Source organism: Scyliorhinus torazame, chromosome 8 (assembly GCF_047496885.1).
Source record: "Scyliorhinus torazame isolate Kashiwa2021f chromosome 8, sScyTor2.1, whole genome shotgun sequence".
NCBI lineage: Eukaryota > Metazoa > Chordata > Chondrichthyes > Carcharhiniformes > Scyliorhinidae > Scyliorhinus > Scyliorhinus torazame.
Window position 1 is genome coordinate 245,251,949 of NC_092714.1, and position 12,929 is coordinate 245,264,877.

Genomic DNA, 12,929 nt, shown 5'->3' on the forward strand with positions numbered 1-12,929 from the left:
TCAGGGAGTGGCAGAGATGAACTTGGTGCTAAGTCCGTGCACTCAGGGTATCTCCCCTCAGGATCAGGTTGGCCTGGCCCAGACCACCCAACATCGCTGCAGTATGTTATTTAAATCCACCCCTTTGGTACAACTTACAGGTTCCTGGTTGTTCACACTGCTGACTGCTCACTGTATCCTGTATATGCTTAGAGAGCCTCTGGGCATGTGAACCCCACCCAGCCAGCCCCTCTGGAAACCCTCAGTTCCCAGCAGTGTCATCTACAGGATGTGGAGATGCCGGCGTTGGACTGGGGCGAGCACAGTAAGAAGTCTTACAACACCAGGTTAAAGTCCAACAGCTTTATTTGGAATGACTAGGACCGTTGCTCCTTCAACAGGGGAGACCGGATCAACAGGATGGCTGTGGCTATGCTCAATCACTGGCCCAGCAGGGGCTGGCACTCCTCAGGAGCATAACCCCACTGCAGAGGAAGCAGGATATTAGCAGAGCTCACTCCAAACAAAGGACTCATGCATCGTGGACTTTGGCACCCTCCCTGGCACACTGCACCTCTCAATGCACCAGTGACACTATCAGCTAGCCCACCCCTCAGGATCACGAGATGTCTCCAAGCACTGCCTGTCCACCATGCCCCTGTTCCCATCCATCCAGCCCCCGGCCACAAAACCTGACCAGCTCTCTGTCACAACCTGTGCATTACACCCATGCTCCACTGCAGCTAAGGTCCCAGCAAACGCCACTTCCCTCGCTCACCCCCATTTGTAGGACTTGCCCTCACACAAGCCTCTAAGCAACGAGCTGCACACGTTGACCGTCTCCACCACACAACCAGTTGCCAACCTGCTGGCGGTAAAACTCATGACCCACCAGTGAAGAGACCCAAAGTAAACCCCACAGGACAGCGACCACAGAGCCTATCGCTGACACGGGTTGGGTTGCCACCGGTACCCCTGTTGACAGGGATGGGTGGAGAGGACAGAGGCTCCCCACGGCACATGCCAGATGCCACTCTGATGGGGACAGAGGTGCAGTGCGGACAACAACATATCAAAGGGGCTGGGTGAGGGGTGGAGGGAGGGAATGTGATGAGGATGATGTAGCAGTAGTGGTTTTGGACGGTCAAGGGAATCCTCATCTTGCTAACATTCTGTCTCTTCCCACCCCCGTATGTCTCCATATCCCAGCAGAGACATGGATTTTGGAGTACAGCCGCTATCTACTTGGCCACTGCTGTATTTGCAGATCCATGGAGGTTAGAACGTCAGGGCCAGCCCTAGCAGGACCCTGCACAAGAGCCTATCCCAGAAGAGCAGGGGCCAGTCAGTGAGGCTCAAGTGTCAGCTGTTCAACGGCTGAGGAGGAAGTGTGAAGGAGGCACTGCATCAGGGCACATATATACCATCTGCGCTTGTCCTTCGAGGAGCTGCCATATCGCCTGTGCCAGTTCAAATGTCGACTCCAACTCACCAGGGAGACCATGTGCCACCTGTGCCAGATGGGGGCACACCTGACACCGCGGGGGGATGGAGGAAGACACCTGCTGTCAAGGTGACAATGGCCCTGAACATTTATGCCTCTGGCTCATTCAGGGCTCAAACGGGGATTTGTGTGCGATCTCGCAAACATGGCCTGCATCCATACTGTGTTGGATGCCCTCTGTGCCCGGGCATTGGACTACATCACCTTCAACCTGGACCAGGTCCACTAGAATGCCCGGGCGAAGGAGGTTATTCATTTTCTTATGGCATTCCGTGCAATCCTCCTGGTGTGGCTGACAGCACTGACTGACTCTGCTACCGCCTCCCAGGCACTGTTTAGGAGGGTGGGCTTAAGTCTGCGGCGCACCCAGGGAAAGAGGGTAGCCCTCCATTACTCAATGCAGTTGAGCACTCGGTCCACTTCAGACCCCAGGGAAATCAGGCGGTTGATCTTCTATGAACCATCATCTTGGCTGGAATGAGACTGAGTGAATCAGAGAATCCTACAGTGTAGAAGGAGGCCATTCGGTCCATCAGGTTTGCACCAGCCTTCCGAAAGAGCACTCTATCCTCGTACCCCACCCAACCTTTGGACACTTAGGGGCAATTTAACATGGCCAATCTACCTAACCTGCAGATCTTTGGACTGTGGGTGGAAACCGGAGTGCCTGGAGGAAACCCATGCAGACACAGGGAAGATGTGCAAACTCCGCATAGACAGTCACCCGAGGTGGGAATCAAACCCAGGTTGCTGGCGCTGTGAGGCAGCAGTGCCTCCGTGCCGCCTTGTGGCGAGTGGAGTGACTATAAGCAGCTCCAGCTTGTCAGCTTTGCCTCTGTCACATCTGTTCTGATGATGGCACTTTCCAAAATGGTGACATGTCTTCACTCATTTTCATCATGGTTTCCCACCCACTGTGGTTGACAGGGCTCTCAACCGTGTCAGAACCATCTCCTGCACCTCTACTCTCACCCCTTGCCCTTCCTCCCAGATCCAGGATAGGGTCCCCCTTGTCCTCACCTTTCACCCCACCAGCTTCCGCATTCAAAGATTCATCCTCTGCCAGTTCTGCCAACCCCCAGCATGAATCCACCACCAAACACATCTTCCCCTCACTACCCCTGTCAGCATTGTGCAGGGACCATTTCCTCTGGGATACTCTGGTCCACTCTTCCATCACCCCCAACACCTCACCTTCTTCCCACGCACCTTGCTGTGCGGTTGCAGAATGTGTAACACCTGCTCCTTTACCTCCTCACTGCTCACCATGCAAGGGCCTAAACAGGTCGAGCATCGGGATTCTCGCGACAGTTCCCACTCGCTACCACAGGACAGAACGTTTCCATTAAATCATGACCTTAGTCTCCCAAATGGAGAATCCAAACCCAGAGATGTTTTCTTTGCTATGTCCTGATCCATTTTAAACCCCTCTGCATTTCTGTTGGATGTGATGAGTAGCTTTCACCATGTCCATTTATACAAAGGCGGACATACTGAAATTACAATAATAATAATATTTATTAGTGTCACAAATAGGCTTACATTAACTGCAATGACATTATTGTGAAAATCTCTTAGTCACCACACTCCGGCGCCTGTTCGGGTGCACTGAGGGAGAATTTAGAATGCGAAATCAAATGCAATTTTCATAATTTACAAAATAGCAATGCTGGGCCTCAGGACGGGCGTTTGTCCCCAGGTATCTGGCATTGCTATGGGTGGGAGAGGGACCTGGTGAAGTTAAAATGATCCAGAAGCTGATGCATGTTTCATGATAACTTTTAAAGAGCTCCTCAGCTGCCACAGTGATCATTGGAACACAATGCTGCAGGAGACCTCGCTTCCTTCGTCCCACAATTGGGAGTGTGGCTTTAGCCGTCTGGGTCCCCAACTCTGGAACTCCCTCCCTAAACCTTTTAGACATCTCCAGCTCTCTGCTGTGTGGGGACACTCCTTAAAACCTACCCACATGAGCAAGAAAATGTCTCCTCTGGTTCAAATGCTTTAATAATAATCTTTATTGTCACAAGTCGTCTTACATTAACTGCAATGAAGTTACTGTGAAAAGCCCCTAGTCGCTACATTCCGGCGCCTGTTCGGGTACACTGAGGGAGAATTCAGAATGTCCAATTCACCTAACAGCACATCTTCCGGGACATGTGGGAGGAAACCGGAGCACCCGGAGGAAACCCTGGCGTGTGAAGCCACAGTGCTAACCACTCTGCTACCGTGCTGCCCTTGTCTGATGACGCTCCTGTGAAGGACTTTGGGATGTTTTGCCATGGTAAAGGTGCCATAGATATCAATTGTCTTTGAAACTACTGAGGACTGCTGGAGAAATTGTCAATGCCCCTCCAGGTCGATTCACCACAGAAAGTGGGGAATATGCTCTAATTATAAAAGTGACGCCAAGGCCAGAAACCTGACCAGAGTCAAGGGTGCATCTTTGTGAGGGGCAGAAAATGCGGCCCTAGATTTACAGGTGGAGTTTGTGTCTTTTTGTTCAATAGAACGTGTAGTCAGTAAAAAAAATGCATTTTTAAGGCCTTGATGAGCTTCAGAATTTTTCACATTAACTGTTACATTCGCTCCATTTGGGCGATGAGAAAAACTATATAAAGAAAAAAAATCTACGTGGCAAGATCAATGTATGCCCAGCTTTTTTTATACTTATAGTGTAACAGAACAAAAGCAAAGGTTACAAGGATAAAGAATTGACAATGTAAACAACTTCACATCTCCATTAAAAACACATAATCCATAATTTTTACTGTTATGAACCTGAATGGTGGAATCATGCGACTAATGTATTAATGGGGTAGGATAATGAGACCTGATTTGCCTATGCAAATTGGGTTAATTGCAAAATTGCCTTGCTGCCTGTTACTCAAAACCTACAATTCCTATATTTAGAATGCACCGAAGGCGTGGGTAATGTTCAGGGAATGATGTACTGCAATATATTAGATTTCAATCTTACATAAGCTGGTGATAATTAAATATATAATTTATGCACTATGTCAAGGTATGCTTTAATTCCTGTTGTTCACTGACATAATTCTTTGTTCCTTTTTCTGTATCAGAAATTATAGCAACATAGAAAATAGGAGCAGGAGGAGGCCATTCGGCCCTTCAAGCCTGCTCCGCCATTCATTATGATCATGGCTGATTATCCAACTAGGTAACCCGTTCTCCTGCTTTCCCCCCAGATCCTTTGATCCCTTTAACCATTCTTGAAAGCATGCAATGTTTTGGCCTCAACTGCTTTCTGTGGCAGTGAATTCCACAGACTCAGCACTCTCTGGGTGAAGCGATTCCTCCTCTTCTCGGTCCTGAATGGCCCACCCCGCATCCTCAGACTGTGACCTCTGGTTCTGGACTCCCCCACCATCGGGAACATCCTTCCTGCATCTACCGCGTCTAGTCTTGTTCGATTTGTTATAGGTTTCTAGGAGATCCTCCCTCATTCTTCTGAACTCCAGGGAATATAATCCTAACTGACTCAATCGCACCAGTCCCACCGTTCCAGGAATCAGTCTGGTAAACATTTGCTGCACTCCTTCTACAGCAAAAGCTTCCTTTCTCAGATAAGGAGACCAAAACTGCACACAATATTCCAGCTGTGGTCTCACCAAGACCCTGTATAATTGTGGCAAGACATCCTGCTGTCGATTTATAAATTCCCAGACCATTAAGCTTGCTAGCCTATTTTTGGCTAAACCATTAAAGGAGGGAAAACTATCTTCCTGCAAGTTACAGAATCAACTCTCACTAGGGGGCGATTACTGATCTAATTTCTTATACAGTTAAACTGATTTCAATTACCTCCTAATGGGAGATTTTTCGGATAAGTCACTCATAACTAAACCGCCTACCTCTTTTGGTCGTGGATCTTTTGTCATTTAACACTTCCTAAATGAGTGTCTAGGATCTAAAACTTATTTAAAGTAAAACTACACAGTTTATTTTTTCGTGGTATTTTTATTTATAAAACATTCTTGATTATAAAACACAAAATTACAGAGTTTAAAAAATAGGAATATGTTAAAAGTCCTTTGTTATCTGCTAACAGATGGCCTTCTTTAAGAGAAGTACATATTTAAACATGTAAAATCCAAAAGTATTTAATATCTATATTCGATCCATTACTAAGACGTTTAATAGGTACATACTTACAAAGCCAAGAGGGTCTTTATTTGACAAAACAGACTGGAAGAGAACAACTTGACTGGACCCTTCTTGCAGGAGGGAATATAGAATCAACAGTGTTGAAGGAGGCCATTCGGCCCATCGAGTCTGCACCAGCCCTTGGAAAGAGCACCCTACTTAGGCCCATGCCTCCACCCTATCCCGTAACCCCACGTAACCTTTTTTGGACACTAAGAGCAATTTAGCATGGTCAACCCATCTAACCTGCACATCTTTGGACTGTGAGAGGAAACCGGAGCACCCGGAGGAAACCCACGCAGACAGCAGAGAACGTGCAGATTCCACAAAGACAGTGACCCAAGCCGGGAATCGAACCTGGAACCCTGGAGCTATGAAGCAACTGTGCTAACCATTGTGCTAATCCTGTGAATCTTTTTTTTAAACATATTTACTCCTATTCCGTGAATGGCCGTTTTGTGTCTTATCTTCATTACTGAATGATTTCTTTGAGTTAAACGGCTACGTTTGTGATTTATTGACAATCTGTAACCAATGGTTTTGATATTAGTTCTGTCAGTCAGACGTTTTTAAATATATAGTCGGACAGAAAGCCATTATGCGAATAGCTCTATATTTTGTTTATCTCTTGTATGTCAAGATTTTAAATATATAGTTGGTCAGGTAGTTTCTATTACAAGTGCCGCTATCTTATGTGTCAAAAGTTATATAGTTAGACAGAAAATTGATTCATTAGTTCTATTCGTTATCTCTAATATAGCTTCCTTCGTTTCGGCTTGTAACTACAACTGCAGTGAGGTAATTAAAGGGATTTATGTTCTTTCAAACCAAGAATCTTTAACATAGGCACTTTGTTTGTCCAAGGTGACTTAATTGATCTAATGCTGAGCTAATTCTTTTTCATGTGCCTAATGGCTTCTAAAAATACATGTCTGCTATAGTGATTTTATTTTATTTGGATTAAAGCAAATTGTATATTAGTTTCTGGTCCTTACAACTTTATTCTAATTTCAATTCTGTGGTTAGTGTGATATCACACCCCTGCTCCTGTACTTGAATCCTCTTGCTATGGAGGCCAACGTACCATTTGCCTTATTTACCATCTGCTGTACCTGCATGCTTTTAGCAACTGGTGTACAAGGACATTCAGGTCTCATTGCGCATTCCACTCTCTCAATTTATAGTAACTCAGATAACAATCTGCCTTCTTTTGCTACCAAATTGGATGACCTCACATTTGTCCACATTATACTACATCTGCCCACTCACTCAATTTGTCCAAATCACACTGAAGCATCTCTGTAGCCTCCTCACAGCTCAACCTTCCACAAAGCTTTGTGCCATCTGCAAATTTGGAGATATTACATTTAGTTCACTCATGTAAATCTTTAATCTATATTGTGAATAGCTGGGATCCCAGCACCGATCCCTGCGGTACCCCACTAGTCACTGCCTGCCATTTGGTAAAAGACCTATTTATTACTGATCTTTGTTTCCTGTCTGCCAACCAGTTTTCTATCCATCTCAATACATTACCCCCAACCCGATGCTCTTTAATTTTACACACTAATCTCTTATGTGGGACTTTGTCAAAAGTCTTCTGAAAGTCCTAATAAACCACATCCACTAGCACCCCCTTGTCAACTCTACTAAGTGCAAGGTGGCACGGCGGTGCAGTGATTAGCACTGCTGTCTCAAAGCACCGAGGACCCGGGTTCAATCCCGGCCCTGGGTCACTGTCCGTGTGGAGTTTGCACATTCTCCCCGTGTTTGGGTGGGTCTCACCCCCACAACTCAAAGATATGCCGGGTAGGTGAATTGGCCACCCTAAATTGCCCCTTAATTGGGAAAAAAAAAGAATTGGGTACTGTAAAATTTTTAAAAACTCTACTCGGTGCATCCTTCCAGGATTCCGGTACATTTGTCAAGCATGATTTCCCTCTTGTAAATCCATGCTGACTAGATCTGATCCTGTAACTGTTTTCAAAGTGCCCTGCCATTAACATAATGCAACATAAATTGCTCAGACTTAGTATCATTAATTAGTGGTGTGTGTTCATTACTGGAGATCATCTAGATTTTTCAATTTTGGTTGTTAGTCAAGAATTTCCACATTTTTTTTCATATTTGGAATATTTCATATTTATTGCATTATTAATGCTTATTTGGACTTCTAGAAATGTGCATGTAAATATACAAACAAGGGCGGCACCGTTGCGCAGTGATTAGCACTGCTGCCTCATAGTGCCTAGGACCCGGGTTCGATCCTGGCCCCGGGTCACTGTCCGTGTTGAGTTTGCACATTCTCTCCGTGTCTGCGTGCGTCTCACCCCCACAACCCAAAGATGTGCAGGGTAGGTGGACTGACCACGCTAAATTGCCCCTTAATTGGAAAAAAAATTACTCTAAATTTATTTTAAAAAAGTAATACACAAATATTTCATAGAATCTCTACAGGGCAGAAGGAGGCCATTCGGCCCATCGAGTCTGCATCGACCCTCCAAAAGAGCACTCTACCCAGGTCCATTTCCCCGTCCACCCCACCTCATCCACGTAACTTAGCCTACACATCCCTAAACACTAGAGAACATGCAAACTCCACACAGTTACTCAAGGCGGGTAGCGATCCCGAGCCCCTGGTGCTATGAGGCAGCAGTGCTAACCACTGTGCCACTGTTCTCCATGATCTGACTGCAACTATCATATTGCTTGTGAAGCAGCCCGAAGGTATCAATTCTTGGGGTGTCATATTATTGCTATATAAAAGAGTGAAAGAATCTGCCCCCCATTTCTACTGGCTTTCTAACAACAGTAGTGGGCCTAAGTGGGACAGCCCACAATAATCCAATCAAATTTATCATGTTAGAACTTGATCTTCAGCTAATTCTGGGTCAGTTCAACAATCAGGCATATGGGGAAGTGGGGAAACAAGAAACCCACTTTCTTCAAATCTTTCTTCATTTCCTTTTCTTCAACCTTTTCACTTAATGAAGAGATCAGAGGCGACAAAAGCTTGAATCTACCTAAGATCTTATCACAGTAACTTTATGTGATAGCTTCAGGAGTCAGTCCACAAGTAATTATCCAGTAGCCTTTACTAGTCTGTTCATCCTATTGAGTTGTAAAAATATAATCTGGTCTTATGATTTTGCATACAATTGCATCATTTGGCAATTCTCATTTAAACAGTTGCTCATCAATTGTTTGGATCCATTTCCTTTTCAATTGCAGTATCTTCTATCAAGATCACAAAACACAATGGATATTGTTTGGATAGTATTCGCTACATTCTAGAGTTTGACTAATCAGGATCATCCCTTTGAAACTGTGGCTTTCAAGGTTTTCTGTTTGTAGAGAACACCTGCATCTATTGACACATGACTGGACATACATATCCTAACTTGGAGGAGATTGTATAGGTAATTATTATTTTTCAAAAGACAACAAATGCTGTAAAACCTAAAATAAGAACAGAAAATACAACATCTGTGAGGGGAAAAGGTATCGCGATTTCAGGTTAAAAAAAAACCTTAATAGGAATTTTGTCCGGAATTTGGCAAGTTGGATCTCGTCTCTGGAATGATATGTGGGAGCCCGAGAGCCTGCACGAGTGAATGCCAGGACCACAGAAGAGGTTTGAAGAGTGGAAACCAATTAAGAGGCAATCACCGGGATTGCCATCCAATGAAGGATGGCAGCCTGCTTCTCCAAAGCAACCATACTAATTTGAGTTTTGGTAGCTCTGCAGCCTCGCCAAGAGAAGTGACCCTAGGTGAGGTTCCAGGAGAAGGAGAGGAGGCCTCCTTGTTGAAGAGCCTTCAAAAGGCTGGAAGGATTTAAGAACAAATATGCTGGGGTCAGGCAAGCAGGGCCTGGCGACCAGCAGGGCACCATTGCCACTGCCATTGCCAGCAGGGCACTGCCTTTGTGGGTTATCGAACATGCAGAAAGGAAGATATCCCCCCCCCCCCCCCGCCCCGCCCCGGGCAGCCACTTGGAGCCTGCCACAATGAAGCTGGCAGACTCTTTCACATATTCTGTATCAGGTGGGCTAGTAAAATCCTTGCCTTTATTTCCGATCAAACATCTTCCAAAATGTTCCTTTGCCTTCATTCACTACAGCTCTGTGTATTTTCAGTATTGTCTTTTTATTCCAAAAGAGTGTCAGTGTCCTCTTTACAGAAAACATTTTATGACTGTATGTACACCAATATATCCTAATATGTGAATCATAGCATAATGGGAAGTAAATAATCAATACTGATAATATTTTTCCAGGGTTTCAAATTCTAACATAATATTTACACTTTATTAAAGAAAACCAGGGAACAGTCTATTAGTTACAAACCTTAGTAATGCATGTGGTAAACCATTTTATTGTATTGTATTGCATTGTATTGTTACATGCCTGGGCTTGTCCCTGCTGGCTCCACCTGTGGCTCCTCCCCTCGGGCTCATGTATAAAGGTGGCTGGTCTCCACCTCTGATCCAGTTCGGGATCAGAGGCCAGGAGGCTTTCTGTTTCGTGTATTAAAGCCTCAGTTACGTTCACCACTCGTCATGTGTTCATTGATGGCATATCAATTTAATACACTAAACATCTAATATCAATTCATTACTCAAACCTGATCGCCTGGAGCTGGACCCACAGGCAGCCAACGTCACTGCAACTTTCGAGCACTGCTTCGAAGCGTACCTCGGATCCTTCACCGAAGACTTCACCGGTCTCCAAAAGAAGCATATTCTCCACGCACAGGTGAGCCCGCAAGTCTTTCTTCTCATCAGGGACGCCCCCTCATATACAGAGGAGATAATGCTGCTGAAGGGACACTATGTTAAGTCTGTGAACGAGGTGTATGCCAGGCGCCTACTTGCCATGAGACGACAACGCCCTGGGGAGTCACTAGCAGAATTCCTGCGTGCCTTGCGGGTACTCTGCCGGAGCTGTGACTGCCAGCTGTACCCAACACGCGGAGCTGTTGATCAGGGTCGCTTATGTCGCGGGCATGAAATCGAGCTACATCCGCCAGTGATTGCTAGAAGAGGGTAGACTCGGCCTCCCAGAGACAGTGCAGCTCTCAAACCCGCTGGAGGTGGCCTACCAGAACATGGAGGCCTACACCTCCGACCGCGCGGCACTCTCGTGGACCTCGTGGGCGCCGCCATCGTCCGACCCGGGTGAGGCGCAAGTCTGTGCCGCGCAGCAGCCCGCCAACGCCGGAAGCCTCAAGTGCTACTTTTTCGGCCAGGGTAATCGCCCCCGACACGCTGCCTTGCACTTGCAACGGGTGTGGGAGGAAGGGCCACTTTGCGAAAGCCTGCCAGGCCCGATCTCTCCCTAAAGCTTCTAGGCCCAGCAGCGCTGCCTGCTGCCTGTCGGGACCGCCCCCAGCTGCCGCCCCACCCGCCATGTGCGACTCGTGGGCGCCGCCATCTTCGCCGCCATCTTCGATTTCGTCTGCCCACGTGAGACCCATGGGGGCCACCATCTTTAACACCATTTTGTACTTCACCCGCCACATGCGACCCACGGGGGCCGCCATCTTTGATGCCATCTTGGGACCACTCCGCAGCCTCCTGGGAGCCCTGCTCACCCGATCGTACGCTGGCCGCCGCTACCTCCGACTTGCCTACCCATCACCTTCCGAAGATCGCCTCCATCACGCTCGACCAATCCCAGCCTCATCACCTCACAAAATCGACGATCAATGGGCATGAGACGGCCTGCCTTTTCGACTCCGGGAGCACAGTCAGCTTCATATACCCAGATACGGTAAGGCGCTGCTCCCTCCCAATCTTACCCGCGACCCAGAAAATCTCCCTGGCTTCCGGATCATATGCAGTAGAAATCCGGGGGTACTGTGTCGCGTCCCTTACTGTACAAGGCGTAGAGTACACTAACTTCAAACTGTATGTCCTTCCCCACCTCTGCTCTGCCCTATTACTGGGGCTCGATTCCCAGTGCCACCTCCAAAGCCTTACTTTAAAGTTCAGTGGACCCCTGCCCCCCCCTCACCGTCTGTAGCCTCGTGACCCTCGCTCTTCACTAACTTCACCCCGGACTGTAAGCCCATCGCTACTAGGAGCAGGCGATACAGTGCCCGGGATAGGACCTTTATCAGGTCGGAGGTCCAGCGACTCCTACGAGAGGGGATGATTGAGGCTAGTAACAGCACCTGGAGTGCCCAAGTGGTGGTCATCAAGACTGGGGAGAAGCACTGGATGGTCATCATCTACAGTCAGACCATCAACCGGTACATGCAGCTCGATGCCTCCCCCCTCCCCCGCATATCTGACATGGTCAATCAGATTGCGCAGTATTGAGTCTTCTCAACAGTTGACTTGAAGTCCACGTACCACCAGCTCCCTATCCGCCCGGAGGACCGCCAATACACTGCCTTCGAGGCAGATGGCCGCCTCTACCACTTCCTCAGGGTTCCTTTCGGCATCACCAATGAGGTCTCAGTCTTCCAACGGGAAATGGACCGAATGGTTGACCAGTACGGGCTGCGGGCCACATTCCCGTATTTAGATAATGTCTCCATCTGCGGCCATGACCAGCAGGACCATGACGAAAACCTCCGGCACTTCCTCCACACCGCCAAACTCCTGAACCTCACTTACAATAAAGAAAAATGCATTTTCCGCACATCCCGCCTGGCCATCCTTGGCTATGTTGTGGAAAACGGAGTCCTAGGGCCCGACCCCGACTGCATGCGCCCCCTCCTGGAACTCCCCCTCCCCCACTGCCCCAAGACCCTGAAGAGATACCTGGGGGTTCTTCTCCTACTATGCCCAGTGGGTCCCCAATTATGCGGACAAGGCCGGTACGCTTATTAAATCCACCGTTATTCCCCTGATGACTGAGGCCCACCTGGCCTTCAACCGCATCAAGGCAGATATTGCTAAAGCCGCGATGCACGCTGTGGACGAGTCTATTCCGTTCCAGGTGGAGAGCGATGCATCGGACTTTACGCTGGCCGCTACTCTCAACCAGGCGGGCAGGCCCGTGGCTTTCTTCTCCCGTACCCTCCATGCCACCGAAAGTCTACACTCTTCCGTCGAAAAGTGAGCCCATTGTAGAAGCTGTGCGACATTGGAGACATTTCCTGGCCGGCAGGCAATTCACTCTCCTCACTGACCAAAGGTCGGTTGCCTTCATGTTCAATAACACACAGCGGGGCAAGATCAAGAATGACAAGATTCTGAGGTGGAGGATCGAGCTCCCCACCTATAATTACGATATCTTGTATTGGCCTGGGAAGCTCAATGAGCCCCA